The following is a 20,510-nucleotide window of genomic DNA, read 5'->3' on the forward strand; positions in this document are numbered from 1 at the left end:
CTCTAGATTAAAACAACACACGCATACACACACACCCCTATGTATTTGTATACATGTATAATATATATATAACGACCAACCAGCTTGGATAGTTTTCAAGTTGCTTTAATTTGGATGTTGTACTAGACTGTCTGTACTAGTAGGCTCCAGTTTTCACACTTCCCTGAGTCTGACCTCTGTGCTCTCCCCACTGACTCGGCTCCGCCTTGTGCCTGTCTTTTGCCAATGGGACGATATCAAACTTGACACAAACGGAGGCTTGAAATAGAACCTTTGAGTTTCTTCCTCCTCTCTTTGAACTTGGCCACCACCAGGAGAACAAGCTTGGGCTAGCCTGCTGGAGGACCAAAGACCATTTGGAAGAAAGTCAAGGTGTCCTAGCTAAAGCTATCCTCGACCAACTGGCCCCAGTTGACCTGCCAGTTGACAGCAGACTCATGAGCAAGCCCAGCCAAGGTAAGCCACATCAGCAGAACCATCCAGCCATGGAATCATGAGAAATAATAAACGGTTGTTCTTTTAAGCAGCTAAGTTTTGTGGCAGTTTATAACACAGCAATAGATAGCTGAAACAGACATTCTCCATTTATGCCTAGTAATGTGATTGTCAAAGTTAACAAAGGCAACAAAGCCCCAGACACTAATGGGCTACTTTTGGTGGTTGGGAAGACAGCAGGAAAGAGACGAACATGTGGTTGCAGCCCAGGTGAGTTGATACAGTGGGCACGCTGGCAGCCAGAGGCCTTGGAGAGCAGGGCCGAGAAGTGCTAAAAGGCAGAAGTAAGTTGCAAAAACTGGTGGCTGGCAAATGGAATGAATCGACCTACAAGTTCCCATTTATACATTTGTTGAAACAATGTGGTGCAACTGGCTAGGCCTCGGGGCAAAGACAAAGGAACTGAGGAGAAGAGATTCATACTCATGAAATGAGCAGAGCATAACAATCCTTGCCATATGATTAAATGCACACTGGCAAGATGCAGGAGCAGAGTAAGGTAGAAACCGGAGGAGGGAGACAGCACTGGGGCACAGGAAAACTGAAGAAGAGCAAACCAAGCGAGATTTTCCCATGAAATGGGAACAATATAATCCCTGGAAATTTAGAAGCTCAGACAGTTTACTGAATAATATGAGTCATATTGCAAGCCATAAAAAAAAAATCAGGAACAATTACTTCTTTGGTTATGTGCTGGAATGAAAAAAGCAGAGAGCTGAGATCAGGAGACCATTTCTGCTTGAACTTGGGCAGCCCACAGAACATCTTTGGATCTTAGTTTCCTCATTTATAAAATGAAGAAATTAGGTAATCTTTAATATTTCCTCCTCTTCTACAATTCTCCAACTCTTATATGAAAGAAGAACCCAACTATAAAGCAGAAAATATAATTTCTGGGATATTTCATCTACCTTAATTTTGGCCGAAGACTCAGTTCTTCACCAGCAACCTGGAAGAGGAAAGAAAAAGCCGGCAAATTGTCATTTCAAAGCCTAGGATGAGGGAGATATACATGTCAGGCTTAAAACACAGTTTGAAAAAGGATAATCTTTTGGTTATTATCTTTTTCCAGAAATGTTTCAAGTCTCCCAAGCGTAATGAGGCTTCTGTCTACTTTTTTTGACAGTGTGAAAATGATCAAATGTCTTTCTCTCCTTAGAACACAAAGGCTCAGTGTTCAAATAAATACCTGTTTGATGATGTCAGGAATGGTGCCTCAATATCAACCCTCATTGCTCTCTTAATACATGTAGCAGACTAGGTCCTTATTTAGCTTCCAACACCCACCCCTATCCTAATGGCACCCCAATTTTCTTGTGGGGAAATAACTCTCTTCCACTGAGTAGTCTTGGAAAAAGGGAAACTCTTGGAAACGATTTCCCATAATAGAAGATGAAGGATTCAGATCCTCCTTCCCCTGGCCTTGGGAATAGGGGCAGGGGTCACGCACGTTACTAAGCTTGGCCAATAAGACACTTTCTGAGGACTCTGAATTTGAGCAAGCAGCGTGAGGGCTGGGTGTTACTCTTTCTAGGTGTTACTCACCAAGCTGTGTCTTCCCCACAATGCCTATTGAGGTTTCCATGGGTTCTCATGGACTCTACATGTCACCAAGCCTGGTCCTTCAACCTTCCATCTATTGCTATCAGGAGCGCCCTGACATCCTACCAACAAATTCCGTTTAACTTAAGTTATGCTGAGTCAGTTTCTGTTGTAAGTAACTGAGAATCCTGACTGACATGATAATGTTCCACCAGAACCTGTCTTACACATAAGTCAAAGTGTTAGGCTGTCTCTTACTTTCTGTGCTTTTATGTACTGTTTCCTCTGCATCACATGCTCTTCTTCCTTTAACAATAATTCACTATTTTTTGCAGTTTTTATGGAGACTCTATAGAGTAGCACAGGTTAAAATTCCAGTTTATCCACTTATGAACTATATAATAAGTAACACATTTGCTTCAGTTTCTTTGTTTGTAAAACGGGTATAATAGAAGTGTCTGCAACATAGGGTTGTTATGAGGATTCAGTGAGTTACACTGCCTGAAAATAATTGCCTGAGAAATTTAATAATGTAGTGAAGGAGAATAATGTCTGGCACCTGGTAAGTGCTGTACAATTGTTTGCTATTGTCATTATGTACCAAGTACTTTACAAAAAATTTTCTATTCCTTTCACAATTTATGAAGTAGGCACAATCATTCTCATTTTATATATAAGGAAACTGAGGCTCAGAGATGATAAAAACTTGCCCTGCGTCCCACATCTAGGAAGTAATAATGGCAGAGTCAATTTCATGTCTGTATCTGACCAACTTCTACTGTCTGCCTCAACTCAAGTTTTACCTCCTCCAGAGAGCCTTGAAATCCCAGGCGTCAGTCTGAGGAGCTCTCCAGAGCTCCCACAGCTCAGTTCATGTCCTATCCTGCCATCACAGTTTCACCTGATTGTAATTGTGCCTCTGGACTTCAAGCTCTGCCAAGTCAGGGGCTAGGCTTTCTCGGCATAGTCAGTCTCCAACACAGTATCTGCTACACAGCAAGTTCTCTGCAAAATAGTTGAGGAATGGGGAGGTCCCTGAGCCTTAGTGGTTGAGTTCAGCACACTTGGCTTCTGTGACCAGGGTTTGTGGATGCAGATCCCAGGCGCATACTGACACCACCTGTCAGCCGCGCTATGGTGGTGACCCACATACAAAATGGAGGAATATTGGCACAGATGTTAGCTCAGGGCTAATCTTCCTCAGGCAAAAAAAAAAAAATTGAGGAATGAATGAAGAGAAGGATATGAATAGAGCATAGAAAGGAGAGGATGGAGGAACCTAAATAACTTTCCCCTTCACCTCAGCTTTGCCCAGAGCTGGGCCTGAATCTCCCAGATTCCAATCACAGAGTAATGCAGAGATTTTGCAATTAATCAGCTTAGTCGATGTGGGCAGCAAACCCAGAAAAGTCAAATCACAAGGCCACTAAACCCAAAGGAATGTTTGTAACTTTTAGCCATGTAATTCACCTTTGGAATCAGTCCCTAGGATATAATCTGAAATAGAGAAAAAAGCCTTCACATAAAGAGATGCTTATTTAGTGTTACTTTAGAATGAAAGCAATCTAAAGAACTAAAAATAGTAGTAGACTGGTAAATAGTGTTTTAAAATATTAGTGATAAAAATAATAATTCTCATGGCTAAATTTGTCGAGTGCTTGTACTCTAATATACACTGTTCTAGGCACTTTAAATGTATTAACTCAGCCCTCACAACAACACTAGGAGGGAAGCGCTACCATTATCTCTTTTTTACAGATGAGGAAACTGAGGCACAGAGGTTGCCTAGGTTCACACAGCTAATAAGAGACAGTAATGTAGAATAGGTACTAATATGGGGCAGGGGAATCTTGTACTATAATTTAAGCCAGAAAAACAGTATTTTATTTAGTGATCAAGATGTTGCTAAACAAACAACCCATGTTCAGACACATACACACAGAGAGAGACATACACACAGAGAGAGAAAGAAGAGGTGGGGAGAGAGAAAAGGGAGGAGAAAGAGAGAGAAGTAGATATTCTAAAGAGTTAAGTTTGGGCAGGAGGGAGGGTCTGAGTGATTTTCCTCACTTTTGCCCCTTCCTTTTCTCCAAAAGGACAAGGATTTCTGTTTCATTTTGCTTTCTACTGTATCGCTAGTGCCTAGAACAGTGACTGGCATATAGGAAGCACTCCTTAACTGTTTGTTCAATAAATGAATAAAAGAACAAATGTATTTTCCGTGATGACTAAGTATTACTTTTAGAAGCAAGAAAATTTAATTCTTGTAAAATATGACCTTGGAGACACAATGAATCAGACTGAAGACTGACATTCATCAGTGAGCTCACCTTCAACTCTTCTTCTCCCTTGTCCCACTCCTACATCCAGTCAGGCTCCAAGCTCTCTCCAATCTTAAGAGAACCACCCTGTAGGTCCTTTCTTCCCTTCCCACTCCCAGAGCCCGTACCCCACACTCCACCCCCTGTCTAATTCAGGCCTTATGAATCCATACATGAACTATTGCTATGGGCTACAAATGGTTCCTTCACTACAACCTTCTCCTAGCAATTTAACCTACCTTTCATTATGAAATTTAACTTCCCAATAATATCTAGGATCACATATTTTTCTCACTCAAAAACCTTCCTTGATTCCCCACAAAGCCATATTTCTTTTATGTAAGAAAACAACTTTTGGACAGTATTTCACCCTCAAAGCATTTGGAACAACCATAGATGAGGTTCTTCTTAAAATGATGGAAACTTAACATAGGGTAGAAATTTACAGGCCATCTAAGTTAATTTGTAGGCCCACATATTTAAACTCAAATCCTTAAATCTCTATGCAAAATGAATTGGTAGGGGCAGAGAATACAAGAGGTGATCTTGATGTAACTTGGCAGACTAGATGGAGAGAACTAATGTTGTAGGTTCTGTTTAAACCCACATCATCTTGGACTCTTGCATTAGCCACCTCAAAGGAACTTGGCCTTTAACCTCTCCTCCCTCCAAAGTTTGTATCATACCACTACCAGAGATATCATTCTAAAACCAAAATCTATGTCATGCCTTTGAGAGTTTTCCATTCTTAGAAAATAAAGTCCGTACTTGGTATTCAGATGGTGATAACCCTTTGGTATCTGATCCCAACTCAATAGATTGAGAGCAAAGATATCGCCAATTCTTCACCTCTCTCTGTATGCCTGTCCTTTGAGATGTAACTTTGCAGCTCCTCCTATCAAGGGATAGAGTCTATTCCCCCACCCTTTGAATTTGGGCTGAACTTGTGATCTTCTTTGGTCAATAGAATGTGGCAGAAATGACAGAGTACCAATACCAAGCTTAGGTCTCAAGAGGCCTTGATCACTTCCGCTCACTTTCTTGGAATCCTGCCATTGCCTCATGGACAAACCCAGGCTGGGCTACTAAATGATGAGAGACACATGGCCCAATCACCTCTATCCACCCAGCCGACAGCCAGCCATCCACCACTTGTGTACAAGCCATTCCTCAGTGTATTCGTCAGGTCACTGCAGATTTATAACCAAGCCTGGCTGAAATCAGCCAAGTCTGGCCCGAATCCGCAGAACCCCCAAAAGGCCTGTACACTCACAAGCAATCATAAATACTTCTTGTTTAAACCACTCCATTTAGGGTGACTTATTACACAGCAATAGCTGACTAAGACACCAACCTACTTTCCTGCTTCTCCTCCACTCCCCAACTCATACCCTGATCTTCCTTTACCCCAAATTACTGAGTGTCTCACTGCCTTTGTTATGCTGAGCCCTCTGCCTGGAAGGCAATTTTCTCTTTCCTATATTGTGAAAATCTACTCACCCTTCCAGATTGAGCTCAGACATCATTCTTTCCTTCCTGAGATATTCATTGAGTCTAAGCACTGATGTTTCAAAACCAAGCAAGACACTAGTCCAGCTCACAGCTGAGGACAAGGCAAACAAGTAAATAGCTAATGTCACTTTTTAACTTTTTACCCTAACTCCCTTAGATGGACTTAAGTCTATCTTATTTCTTCCCAAGCACTCTCATTCCTCAATTATAGCACTTCTTTCTGTGTGACTCCTGCCATAATAACAGTACCTAACTTGAAGAAATCTTATGAAGACTAGATGAGATCGTGAAGGCAAAACCCTTAGCATGGTGCGTGAAACATAGTAAGTAGAAAATAAATGTTAGCTGTTGTTATTTTTAGTTGACACATACTCTCATCTCCCCTACTTGACTGCACGTAAGTTTCTTGAGAGCAGGAACTGAGCCAAATTCATCTTTGTGTCTGAAGTGCCTAAAGTGTATATGTGCCTGGCTCATAAAACACACTCACCAGATCTTTGTTGAATAGATATCTCCAGATGCATAAGAACTGAGCATAAATCCAGTCATCACAGAGCTGTTCAGTGGCCCCGGGGCTCTTCTGTTATACTGGGGCGCCCTCTGCTGTGTATGAGTCTGGTCACACCTCAGGGCATGAAGTGAAACTCCTGAGGGAGTCCAAGTAAAGCTACGGTTTCCAGAAAGGCTCATTCCAGGCAAAGGGTCCATCTCTTTAACCAAGGGCTACTGTCCCCTCCCCAATGCTATACATGGAGTCGCTCACTTTATAGCTGCAACCACATGTTTTATTCGTTTTTTGAAGAAGTAAAATGTTTGGCTCAGATTTTGTACCTTGTTTAGATCATAAATACCCCTTCAGAAGTAACGATGAAATAATAAAATAAAGAGAGGTGGTGGGAGAGATGAAAGGAGAGATCACAGGACTCCATGCTCTGCTGTGTTTGAAATCCCTCTGAGAAAAAAGAGAGGAAGCGGCTATGCACCTAAAATATACCCGTCACTTGAGATTTTAGCTAAAAACACTTGAATGCCGATGCCCCTCGATTTACAGAGTAACAAGATTCGGAGGAACACCCATATAAATCATATTTTTAATAAATCAGATTATGTGCCATGATTACTTAATCATATAACTGTAAAAGAAAAATTTAAGCAGAGAGAATAAAAAATTACAATTCGGGTGCTGGCCTGGTGGCACAGCAGTTAAGTTCGCACATTCCACTTCAGCAGTCTGGGATTCACGAGTTCGGATCCCAGAGGCGGACATATGCACTGCTTGTCGAGCCATGCTGTGCCAGGCGTCCCACATATAAAGTAGAGGAAGATGGGCATGCATGTTAGCCCAGGGCCAGTCTTCCTCAGCAAAAAGAGGAGGATTGGCAGCAGATGTTAGCTCAGGGCTAATCTTCCTCAAAACAAAACAAAAAAAATACAATTCATATTGCAGCAAATTATTTAAAATAATGCATTTGTCTGGAAATAATATATAATTTATATATTAGGAGATGCTGTTGGACACTGTGGTGAGAGGAAAATGTATTTTCATTTTTGTGAAGACTTTTTTTACTTAAGAGAAAACATGTTCAAAGACAGTTGCTCTGAATAACTTAATGTACTGTGCTCCATAGATAGTGGTCTCTTTCTAGTTGTCTCTGCTATGAACAGTCAAACTTCAGTGAAAGGACGAGCCTACGTTCTTGTACGAATACTTCATGCCCATAAGACTGAAAGCTGGGTATGAGATAAGCCAATTAGTGTATTGCACTTTCCATAAATGCAAAGCTTCTTTATTCCTCTATTTCTGCTAATATTGGAGTATCAATTCCTTTGAACTAATTTTGACTGAAATTGACAGTTCACACTCATCAGGATGTAGTGATAGATTTACAACAGTGGTAACAGATTTGGGTGAGTTTAAACATTTTCTTTCTCAGTATTAACTGAGGCAAGTGGCAAGATCCCAATTCTGGAGGAATCGTAAGCTTTCTCAACGAGATAAGAAAAGAAAAGGGAAAAGTTAAGTTGAGGCAGGATAGAAAATAAGATGAAGACAAATCAAATTTTTTAAAAAGTGGGATTCCCAGAAGAAAATTTACTGTCAAAAAAGACAACCCTTGAATAACCTGGAAACTATAGTCCGAATGGGTAAGTTGAATAAAAAATGCTGCTGGATAGGTGTGTGTATATTAAATATGGGCTAAATAAAACTGATCTTAATTACTTCTTTATTTAAACTGTATAGAAAATAGCGCTGTTTTTTTCTGGGAAGGTAACTGACTTTAAAACCTTCTTTTCTTCTAAAGTGATTCCCTCACTCCAATGTCACAAATTCTAGTTTGACTCCACTCATTTGATGGAAATAAGAAGTTGGCAAGCCTTCTAATAAAAGACTAAATTGCAGATACAGAGAATATTAAAAGCTATAAAAGAATGCAAGCGACAATGTTATAACAATATATATTTTTTCCTTGAACATTTTGCTTTTAAAGATTTTATTTTTTTCCTTTTTCTCCCCAAAGTCCCCTGGTACATAGTTGTATATTCTTCATTGTGGGTCCTTCTAGTTGTGGCATGTGGGACGCCGCCTCAGCGTGGTTTGATGAGCAGTGCCATGTCTGCGCCCAGGATTCGAACCAACGAAACACTGGGCCGCCTGCAGTGGAGCGCGTGAACTTAACCACTCAGCCACGGGGCCAGCCCCTCCTTGAACATTTTAAGCAGAGTTATTTCAAAGTCGGCGTCAAAAGACTGCATTATCTATATTCTCTGTGGATCTTCTCTATTGTCTATTGATTCTCTTGTTTTTTATTAACTTGTCTCTTCATATGCCTAGTCATTTTTATTGAGTGGCAGATATTGCATGTGAAAAAATTGTAAAAATAAATTGAGGCCTAGGATTAAGAGAGTCTCCTGAGAGAGCTTTCGTTTGCTCTGCCAGACCACTGTGGCACTAGGGGTCTTGTATCACCTTAATCCAATCAGGGGTTTAGATGATTCAAATCTAGAATTCATGAACTTCTGGTTTTGGCTAAAATAAATAAACTTGCTTCATCTTCTATCTTTTTCTCAAAACTCATGTAATAACCATTATAGCGGAGAGTTCCCGGTTTTTTTATTTTTCTACCCATATCTCCTAATTTAGACTCCAGGGCAGCCCAAATCTTGGAACAGGTATGAACAGAAAAGCTCTCAGAGAAACCCTTTTTTTCTAGTCAGAGGACCAGGTAAGAGACCCTGCAGGATTGTGAATGTGGAGGGAATCCCCTACTTTTTCTTTTATTAATCTCTCGGCTGTGGCCTGTGGCAAGTCATGAAGCTGTACTCAGAACAGAGCAGCAGTGGTGAGCTTGAAGTCACCTAAAACGCAGAGAAAACCCTTTTTTATTGCAGAAGAACTGGGGAAAGGAGTCCTGCAGTCTGAAGTGTATTAGGGGAATGTCTATTAATTGTTTTCTCTCTCTTTTTTCTCTACCCTTTGCTCCTGAGGCAGATCCAGTTTTGGCAAGTATGTAGCAGCATGGGGAGGCCAAAACTCCAGCTTTTTCCCTCCAGCTTTCTAAAGACCATGAGAAGGGGCCTTTGAGAGCTAGAAAATATTGGGGAAATCGTAGAAAGGACAGCTGTAGAAATGGATCCTCTAAATCTGTGTAGTCAGTCACTTCTGAGATCTTCATGGGTGGATAGGAAGCAACATAGCAAAGAGTTTGAGAACTGAACTATGATGTAGACCATTGCCCATGTCCCAAACTAGCCTCTGAGTGGGCCACACCAGGGGTGAACCCAAACAACACTGCAAACCCTTTAAAAACTAAGCTGACATTGGAATCACAGCACAGAGAAGGCAGATTGGGACTTGCAATCTTAAATTAACCAGATTGGGACTTGCAATCTTAAATTAACCAGATTGGGACTTGCAATCTTAAATTAACCAGATTGGGACTTGCAATCTTAAATTAACCAGATTGATTACCTACTAAAACTAAAGATCAAATCGTCCAGAGGACCTTAGCAGAACCCAATGCCTCATAACATAATACTGAAAATGTCCAGGAAATAATTTTAAATTGCTTGATGTAAAGATAAGGAAATTCTCAATAATCCTCAATAGAACATATAATCAATAGGTAGGATCTCAGAAATGACCAGCTGTTGAATCATCACACAAAAATTTTACAAGTATCCATTCTAAGTATGCTCCATGAAATAAGGACAATACTCTTGAAATGAATGGAAAAAATAGGAGTTCTAAGAAAAAAAAAGAGAGAGACTAAAATAATGAAAATTTTAGAACTGAAAAGTAAAATAACTAAAATAAAAAATTCACTGGTGGGCTCAATAGCATAATGGAAATGACAGAGAAAAGAGTAAGTGAATTTAAAAACAGATGGATAGAAATCATCAAATCTGAACAACAAAGGGGAAACAATTTTTTAATATTGAATGGAGACCCAGGGATCTGTAAGAAAATGTAAAAAAGTCTATCATCCTTATTATGAGGGTCCAAGAAGAAGAAGAGAAATAAATTGATGCAGAGAAAAATTTTTGAAAAAATAATGGCTGAAGACATCCCAGATTTGTTGAAGGACTTGAGTTTGCAGACTCAAAAAGCTCAGTGAATTTCAAATAGGATAAACTCAAAGAAAACTACAACCAGGTGCATCATGACTAAACTGCTGAAAATCAAAGATAATGAAAAATCTTGCAAGCAGTCAGAGATAAATAAAACATATAGATATTACATATGAAGCACAACAAATTGAATGATTGCAGATTTCTCATAAGAAACCATGATGATCAGAAGACAGCAGAACAACATTTTCAAAGTGCTGAAAGAAAATAATGGTCAACCCAAAATTCTATATTTAGTGAAAATACCCTTCAAAGAGGAAGGCAAATAAAAACGTTCCAAGATGAAGGCAAACTAAGGGAATTTGTTGACAGAAGACCAGCCCTAAAAGAAATGCTAAGGGAAGTTCTTAAGGGGGAAGGGGAATTGTATCAGAAGGATACTTGGAATGAAGAAGGAGCAACAGAAATGGTAAATATCTGAATAATTAGACTATTTTTTCTCTAAATTGTTTAAAACATATATGACTATTAAAAGCAAAATTAGGGCCACCCTCAGGGCCTAGTGGTTAAAGTTTGCTGGACTCCTCTTTGGTGGCCCAGTTTGTTTCCTGGGCATGGAACCACCCCACTTGTCTGTCAGTAGCCATGCTGTGGCAGCAGCTCACATAGAAGAACTAGAAGGACTTACAACTAGAATATGTACTACTGGGGTTTTGTACTGGGGCTTTGGGAAGAGGGGAAAAAAGACACAGGAGTATTGGCAATAGACGTTAGCTCAAGGAAAATTTTTCCCAGAAAAGAAAAAAAGACTTTTCATTCTTTAAAAAGAAAAAAAGAAAAATTATAACATTATGTATGGGGGTTTTCAGTGGTTGTAAATGCAATACAATGTAAAGAAAAAAGGGTAAAGAGATCTATATGAATATAAGATTTTACGTTTCACTTGAAGCCATGAAATATTAACTCTAAGTAGACTGTGAAAAGCATATATTGTAATCCCCAGAGCAACCACTAAACCAATTATTCAAAGAAATGTAGTCAAAACGCCAATAAATAAATTAAAATGGCATACACCAGATACACAGGAAAGCAGAAACAGAAAAACAAAAACAGGGAGCCAATAGAAAACAAATAGTGCTAAATGCAACCATATCAATAATTATGTTAAATGTAAGTGGTCCAAATATATGAATTAAAAAACAGAGATTGTCAGATGGGATAAAAATCTGGACTTCAGTTATTATGAAGGCCAGTTTATTTCTGGTTTATCTTACTTCTAGTGTAACCTTTTGACAGTCTACCCAAAGCCTAGGGAGCTTTCCATAACTCCTCTTCTTGGAAGACTCTGAATTCAAATGCTTATTCCTTTAGTTCCTAAAGGCTATCTAAAACACTATTGACTGTCTCAGTCACTTCTTCAGAATCTAAAAACTAATAGGAAAAAAAAATCTGAAATACATTCATGCACTGCATAACTATGTTTTGGGCAACAATGGATCACATAAATGACGATGGTCCCATAAGAATAGCACAATAGAGCCTAAGTGTGTAGTAGGCTATACCATCTAGGTGTGTGTAAGTACACTCTGTGATGTTCACACAGTGATGAAATCTCCTAACGTGAGCCTGAAGTTCTTCATGCCCTTTTTAGCTACCCAAAGCCGTCAAACATATCTCTTAAAAATATTTTGTCCAGCTTTTCTAGCTATTTTTTTTCGGAAGTATTGGTCTGAGTTACCCACCTGCTATATGTTTAAAACCCAAGAAGAAATGAAGGATTTTTAAGAGAAAATATAAATTACCCAAGTTGATTCATGAAGTAGAATATCTAGATAGATCAGTAATAATATAAGAAATTGTATAGTCTAAGATCTATCCCTAATAAAAGTATTCCACCAAGCATTTTACCAATGAGTTCTATCAAATCCTCAATAAAAGATAATTTCAATGTTATATAAAATATTACAAGTTATAAATGGAAAACTGAAAGTTATCCAACGTATTTTATAAGACCAGCATGATCCTATTGCCACCCCTGAACTGAAGAAGGATAACACGAGAAAAGAAAATAAAAAACCAATCCCACTTATGAATATAGGGGAGAACATTGTAAATAAGATGGTAAGCTGACTCTGGTTATATAGTGAAGTATAATATATTGTGATCAAGTAAGATATTTCCCAGATATATAAGTAGCTTAATTACCAGATCAAATGAAGAAGAAACTATACGATAATCTCAATAGATGGTAAAAAAGCATTTGATAAAGCTAAAACCATACCTTGATTTTTTAAATTGGCAAATTGAGAATAGAAAAGGAACTCTTTACCAAATAAAAGTTACCTACCAAAACTTACATCAAATATCATACCTAATGGGGAAACTGTAGAAGCATTCTCAGTAAAGTGAGAAACAAACGATGCCTTCTATTATCTCCATTGATCAACATATTGCTGGAGAATTTAGCTGATGCAACATGAATAAAAAGGACTTAAGCTATACACATGTGAATAGAAGAAATAAAGCATCACTATTTGCCTAATAAGTGATTGTCAACTAGGAAATTCCAAAGCAACAACTGCCAAACTCCTGGAACTAATGAGAGTTTAGTAATGTGGCTGGATATAAAATAAACATACTATTAATAGAAATATTAATTTTTTAATTAACAGAAAAATATTCTGTTCATAATAGCAAAAAACTATGAAGTACATATGAATAAATTTAATAAGAAATACATAAGACCTTTTTGGGAACCCTTGTGCATTGTTGGTGGGAGTGTAAATTGGTGCAGCCACCATGGAAGACAGCACAGAAGTTCCTCAAAAAATTAAAAATAGAACTATGATGTAATCCAGCAATTCCACTCCTAGATATCTGTTCAAAGAAAATGAAAACACTAACTCAAAAAGATAGATGCACCCTTATGTTTATGGCGGCCTTATTTACAATCCTCAAGATATGGGAACAACCTAAGTGTCCATTGACGAATGAATGGATAAAAAAAAAGTGATATACACACACATATACACCCACTGGAATATTATTCAGCCATAAAAAAGAATGAAATCTTGCCATTTGGGACAACATATGCGGAACCTAATGCCATTATGCTAAGTGAAATGTCAGACAGAGAAAGATAAGTATCATATGATCTTATTTATGTGAGGAATCTGAAAACTAAAACAAAAAACCAAGCTCATAGATACAGAGAACAGATTGGTGGTTGCCAGAGGCAGGAGGGAGGGTGTGTAAAATGGGTGAAGAGGAAAAGGTACAAACTTCCAGCTACAAAATAAATAAGCCCTGGGGGTGTAATGTATGGCATGGTGACTATAGTTAATAATATTATGTTGCATATTTGAAAGTTGCTAAGAGAAAAGATCTTAGAAGTTCTCATCCCTTTTGTATGGTGACAGATGGTGACTAGACTTGTCGTGGTGATCATTTCATAACGTATATAAATGTTGAATCACTATGTTGTAGGCCTGAAACTAATATAGTATTGTATTTCAACTATACTTCAATAAAAAAAGTTTACAACATCAAAAAAAAGTTCTCATCACAAGAAAAAAAATTTTTCTAACTATGTATGGTGAAGGATGTTAACTAGACTTACTGTGCCGATCCATTTGCAACGCATACAAATATCAAATCATTATGACGTACATCTGAAACTAATACAAAGTCATACGTCAATTATAGCTCAATTTTAAAAAAGTAATCATGGAACTAAAAGAAAAAAATATGTAAGTCCTTTTAACTAAAACTATAAATTTTACTGAAGGACATTTTTAAAAATAGACTAGTATATTTGGAGAAATACACCAAGTTCATGATTTTAAAATATTCAATCTTTTAATGGTGTTACTTCTCTTAAAATCAATTTACAATTCACTATACTTAAAATAAAAATCCCAATGGACTTTTTATAAAATTTTAAAAACTGATTCTGAACTTCACATGAAATAGTTAATATGCAAGAATAATTAAGACACTTTTGACTTCTAGTCGGAAGAGCCAAGCTTGGTTATTTACTCCCTAGCATTTCATCTCTACAGCAGCAGCTATTTTGACTCTCCCCTAGTCAGAAAAAAGGAATGACAAGGATGCTTCTGTTCACACTTTTTAACAAAAATGTATTGATGTATTACTTTTGATTTTAAAAGTAAATATTGTTTTAAAAAAGTAAATGAGGCAGAAAGGAATTGGAAAGGGAAAGGTGAAAGGGAATACTAAAATTTTACTTAAAAAGATGAAAATTAGCTTCTAATTTCTTATTCTTATCTTCGCTCATCCCAACACTTACCCTCAACACACAGACACGTGTGGTGGACTTGGTGAGACGTTAAACTTTCAAAAGTTTACCTTGTATGAGGAGATGATGCTCCATTCTAGTAACCAGATTCAACCTAAAAGTCATAGCTAAGAGTTATAATTCATCTAGAATCTACTATGTTTGTGTACTTTATATGCACTATTTCTACTTCTTCCACTACCTGCTAAGGTAGGGAATGTTATCTCCATTTTTAGATTAGAAAACTGTGTCTCAGGGAGTTTTAATTTACTTGTCACGGGTCAAACAATTAATAAATGGCCGAGTCAGGATTAAAACTTTAGTCTAATTGTAGCCAAAGCCACTGTTTTTTCCATTATGCCCTATTGCTTCTCTTCTGAGGAAGAAGCTGTGGAAAGAATTCCTTTGGCATCTCTCAGGGAATAGGATACTGTGTCACTAGGAAGATTTTCTAGCCAAGATATTGGTGCCTGTGATGATTCATATTTAGATCATGTTCCTTGAGAGTAAGGAAAGATATCTGTAAGCCGCTGGTTTTAGCATCTGAGAGCTGTAAAAAGTTCTCAGGGAAACCGTCCAATGATATTGTAGGAAATCTCAGAGGTCATAGGGGCTATTTATTCCTCCCACAGCTAAAATTTCAATGCTTGCTGAATTTTTTTTTCTACTTCCAACCGTAATGAAGGCTAGAGTGTTTATTATTAAATAACCGTAGGAAAGATTCTAAAAGATTCTGCAGGCTTCTGATTCCATCATCTCTGAGCCCATCCTTTTCAGGTAAAATTCCCTCATCATGTAACATAAGATATATTGACTTTATATGTCCCATACACACACATACACAGCTACAGAGGCCTTGTATGTGCATATGTGTGTGTGTGTGCATGTATATATATGATCATAGCTGGTATTTGTAACTACTTTCTTCCACTATCCATTCTGTATTTTTTTGTTGATGAAAGAGGTAAGCCAAGGCAAGGATTTCCATTAACATGGCTAGGACCGATTTTCACCTTACCAAAGAGTTCTGACTACCTCAGGGAAACTCTAGCCAAGCAAAATTTGAGTAAATTTGTCTCTTCCCAGAAAATATAAGACTTTATAATGAAGGGTTCTAATGAGTTGTGATTAAAATAGCACAGTAACATATAGCAGTTCAGATTTCAGAGCTGAGTTGTTTTTTCATTGGCACCAAGATAGAAAACAAGCTTCTGGTATCTTTTTTCAAGTCATCATGCCTAATGCTCAGAAGAATATTTGCCAGTTTTGAATTGCAAATAAAAAATAATGCTTATCAAAATATACGTCCTGCAGTCAGGTACTACCCCATCATTGTCTCACAGCAGAGATAGCCCTTCATTCTCATTTCCATAGATGAGTGGTCATGTGGTTTGCACAGCTAGGTCTGAAGCATCGGACTTGCTTTACCTTTTCACTGTAGATAGAAAGGATGTCCTTTTATTTTGGGGGATTGATTTGCAGATTAAATGCAACCTTACCCGAAAGTCCATATTAATCATTATGGTATCAGTCTAAGCATATTTGGGACGCTGAAAATACCGGGAAAAGAGGGAAAAGAGAAGATGGAACCCAATACAGAGATCTTCAAGGGAAATATATTTAGCTATACACATCTTTCCCAGGAAGAGAATACTTCATGGCTCAGAGACTAATTATCAATAGTACTAAATGTCAAAGATATGATCTTTCATAACCGACATTCAAAACAAACTGGTCCAAAACCATCCTTAATGTCAGTGACACATGCTATAATGCATAATGTTTCTCAGGTTGGCAGTCTCGAATTGCATATGGCTGTTTCTCATTTCCAAAATCAAGGTTTAAGGTATCATCACACATGACAAAATCAAATCTTACAATAGCTTCCCACTTTCTCTATTAGTCTGCAATACGAATGAGATCCCAGTCAATCTGACAGGGTGGGAATGGGAGTGGTGACTGACAAAAACGGCCTTACGCTATCACCTGATTCCGAGTGTAGCTCTGCTACTCACAGAGAAGTCTCAACATTGATTTTAAGACGCTCTGAATGCCTTGTCATTCTGGATGAAGATGGAATGTTCAATGGAGATGCAGCAAAGGACAGGAGCAGCTTTCATGTTAAATTGTCAGATAATCATCAGGAAAGCTCTGAAGAGCTGAAGAGTGCCATTGTGAAGACAAATTAACTTGGCACTTGGCAGGATGTATGTGAGTGTGTGGGTGGTGGGTATCACTATGCATGTCATCATCGTAGACATAGCATATATAGAAAATAGACTTTTTTCCTCCATGGCCTTTTTGAGGCTGTGTCAGAGGAATATAAAGTGGGAAAGTGGCTGGAAGAGAAGCAATTCACAGTTGGATCTGGGTCACACAGTATTGGCTGGAGCCAGTGAACACAGCCGCCAGACCGATATCGCGTCGGGCAGACCCAGGATGGAATGGCTGCTGCTGAGAAAACTCATTTTCACTTTACCTACCCAGGGAGAAAGTAACAAAGTTCTGAATCTTTTAAATCTGAGGTCTGAAGTGAAGACTGCTTTATGGTGATTTTTCTATCCTGGGGTGCAACCTGACTGCCAGGAAAAAGGTGGGGGTCAATTGGGAGCAAAATTTGGAAAGATCTACTGATATTTAATGTTCTAAAGTTATTAAAATTTGAATGACAGTTCCAACTTTTCTTTGAATATATCAAAATAGAACTCTTGCATACAAGCTGACACACTGTATAAACTCAGGTTTTAAAAAATCAACTTAGTAAGCGTAGCTGTGGATAGATCTGAATCTGCAAGTACAAAGAAGCAGCCTCATTTGGGAGAGAATCTATAGATCCAGGGTGGGATCCGACTAGGAATGGGTGTGGAGGATGGAAGGAGAGCTTTCCCTGGAGGGACTGGGAAGAAGAAGAATGTAAACTTGTAGTTCAAGGGAATGAGGGTGAGAATTCTGTGATCCCTCCGAGAAAGTGAAAATGTGTGAAGTCCTCAGTCCAACCTGTGCCCGAATCCTGGATAATATTAGAAATGAAAATCCTGGGGGCTGGCGTTGGAGGATGTTGTAGATTAGTGGTTCTCAAGCTTTAGTGAGTACAAGAATCATCTGGGGAGCTGGTTTAAAATGTGGCAAGCCAGACCCCACTCTCAGAGATTTCATTTCCGTAGTCCTGGGCTTGATGCAGGAGTCCGCAATTGAATAGGTGTTTCAGATATTGTACTTCAAGAGTTCCTTGCATTTTGAGAAATACACTATACTCTTCAGGATTAAAGAAATCTGCAATTCTCTTATACCTTTATCCTGCTTTCAAAAAGAAAAGAAAGAATCACTAACTTTCACAAAGTGTTTTATTTTCCCTCCTAGAAGAGATAGCGTTGAAATAGCAGCAGCAGCATTGCCCACCACCAATCCTTAACACTTTTTTAAAGCCTTCTATGCTCTAAGCATTGTGAACAATTTGCTTATGTTATAATAATATTAACTACTGTTTATTGAGTGTTGATTAATTGCCAGGCACTAATTATCTGATTAAACACAGGATGTCTAAATAATATCTGATTTAACCTTTTTCCTAAAAAGAAAGTATTATTCTCAATTTTTATGTCTAAGGAAATTGTGGCTCAAAGAAGTTCAGTAACTTATCTGAGGTCACATATTAATAAGCAGAATACAGTCTGTGAATCCAAAGGCTGTGCATTTTCCAATGCTTTATTTTAAAATGATCTGGTGGGTGAGAGATAAAAACATCTCCATGTGACAAATTGCTGCAAGTGTGTATAACTGGCTAATGCTGGAGATAGTGCTGCCATTTCCACTTAATCCCCGTAGATAACAACAACACGTTGAAAAGTAATCAGTCATCAATATTCTTGTCCCTTCTTATCTACTGCTCAGTTGACTGACAAAGAAAAGACGATTCCAGGGCTTTGTTTCAAACTCCTGGGAAACAGAATTGTGTAAGCTGCACACCCCATGTGATTGAGCTGTAGAGCGATTCAGGCCTCTGACATATACCATATCTTTGGTACTTTCTGCCCCATATACCATATCTTTGGTACTTTCTGCCCGGAGTAAGGGAACGTGCTTTCTGCCCTAGAATCACTTATCTGATAGCACAGAGGGGCAGCCATGAGTTTGGAAAAGAGCTCTGCCTGATCTGAGTGGGAAAGAACTGGATTTGCTTCTCAGCTCTGCCTCTCGTTAGCTCTGTGTTTTGGGGCTGGTCGTTTGTCCACTCTGAGCCTCAGTCTTCTCACTCTCAAGGTATTAATAAAAATAAATACTTCAGAAAATAAAGGAGAATTAAATAAAATGAGTTCCTAACACACAGTAGGTATGCAATAACGTTTGATTAAATATGCTGTTTATAAATGAAGTTTAACTCCAACTTTATGCAGCTCGAAAAATGGAAATTTCTCCAATATCACCCTGTTTGTAGATGAACTCAAAAATACGCTCAGCACTTTGGGCTTTGATGAGTCATTCATAAACATTGTCAAAGTGTTCAGGGTGGTGTTAGAGACAGATCAAAAGAAGCAAGCGCCATGAATATTTTATAAAGAAGCAAACTGCCTTTGGAAAAGCTGTTTCAACTGTCTAAAGTTTAAAAGAAGTTTGATTTGCTCAATAGTATAGAACTTTTAGAACTATGGATTTCATAGTTCCCTCTTTATTACACTGTGGTGAGCACAGATCATGCACCCAATCATAGAAATGGGTACATGTTTATTCAGGAGGATTTTATATCTAGCCCAGAGTTTATTGATGTGTTCAACTGATACTTATTTAGTGATGATGATGGACCAGCTAGGAACTAAAATTTAACATTTAAGAGAGTCCTCATAGACAAGAAACAAACATGGGAGACAAGTGCAAACAAACCATACAATGAGGTAAGTGCTATGAGCACGTTAGGCGTGAGGCTCAGAGAAGGGAATTATCTGGGGATAACTTCCAAGAGGTAATAACACCTAATGGCAATCTCAACAAATGAATTAGCCAGGGAAAGAAAGAGAGGGAAGCTCAGGCAAAGGGAACAGATGTGCAAGGTCACGGCAATATAAAAGAACATGGCACCCTTGAAAACTACAAATAGGAGGAAATGAGCAGTGGGGTGGGCATGTGGGACAGGTAAATAGAACAGAAGCTAAAAATAGATGTGGATCAGCTAAGAAAGGTCTTCTGTGCCAAAATTTTTTAGAAGACATTCAGAAAGCAGTAAAATGATAAAATATATCTAGGAGAATGATGGGTAACATATTTGGAGGAAAGGAGAAGAGAACCAGATTAGTTTATTTTGTCCTTAACTATTGAGTACTCTAGGCATTCAGCACAGGATTCTGGGTAGTGGGATTTCAAGATGGTAACAGAAATGCCCTGCCTGCTGAAGAAGGCTCTGGGATCCTATATAGGAAGGGCACGGATCAAGTCCCAAAATGGCAGCGGGGGCAGGTGGGAATGGCAGAAAGAATTGTGTCCCAGTGGAGCAAAAGGGACTGCTAAGCAATAAGAAAACAGTAGGAGTGAAAAGGGAACTGTCCCCTTGAGATGGCTTCTAGATTGATTGAGAGCCTCAAATTAAAAGAGAACAATGGCAGCACTACCATTTTATGGCAATTTTCACACACCTCTGTCTGGGTCAATGGAGCAAAGATGGAAATGTGGTTATGGAAGCTGGAGTATCTTGGGGCTCCTTTCTTAGAGCCATGTCTTGGCACATGAATTATCTGGATAATTTCTTATGCCTATAAAGGCCAACTATATGGCAGTCCTGGGGA

At 38.4% G+C, this 20,510-nt stretch overlaps 1 long non-coding RNA gene across 1 annotated transcript in view; it reads left to right on the top strand.

Moving 5' to 3' along the window:
* Positions 1-213: 213 nt before the first annotated feature.
* Positions 214-20,510, top strand: part of LOC103563949 (uncharacterized) — a 45,547-nt gene continuing 25,250 nt past the window's right edge. The window contains exon 1 of the long non-coding RNA XR_011541340.1: positions 214-456. This is a non-coding gene — a long non-coding RNA (uncharacterized lncRNA). The remainder of the gene's footprint in view (positions 457-20,510) is intronic.

This window comes from Equus przewalskii, chromosome 6 (genome assembly GCF_037783145.1).
Source record: "Equus przewalskii isolate Varuska chromosome 6, EquPr2, whole genome shotgun sequence".
NCBI lineage: Eukaryota > Metazoa > Chordata > Mammalia > Perissodactyla > Equidae > Equus > Equus przewalskii.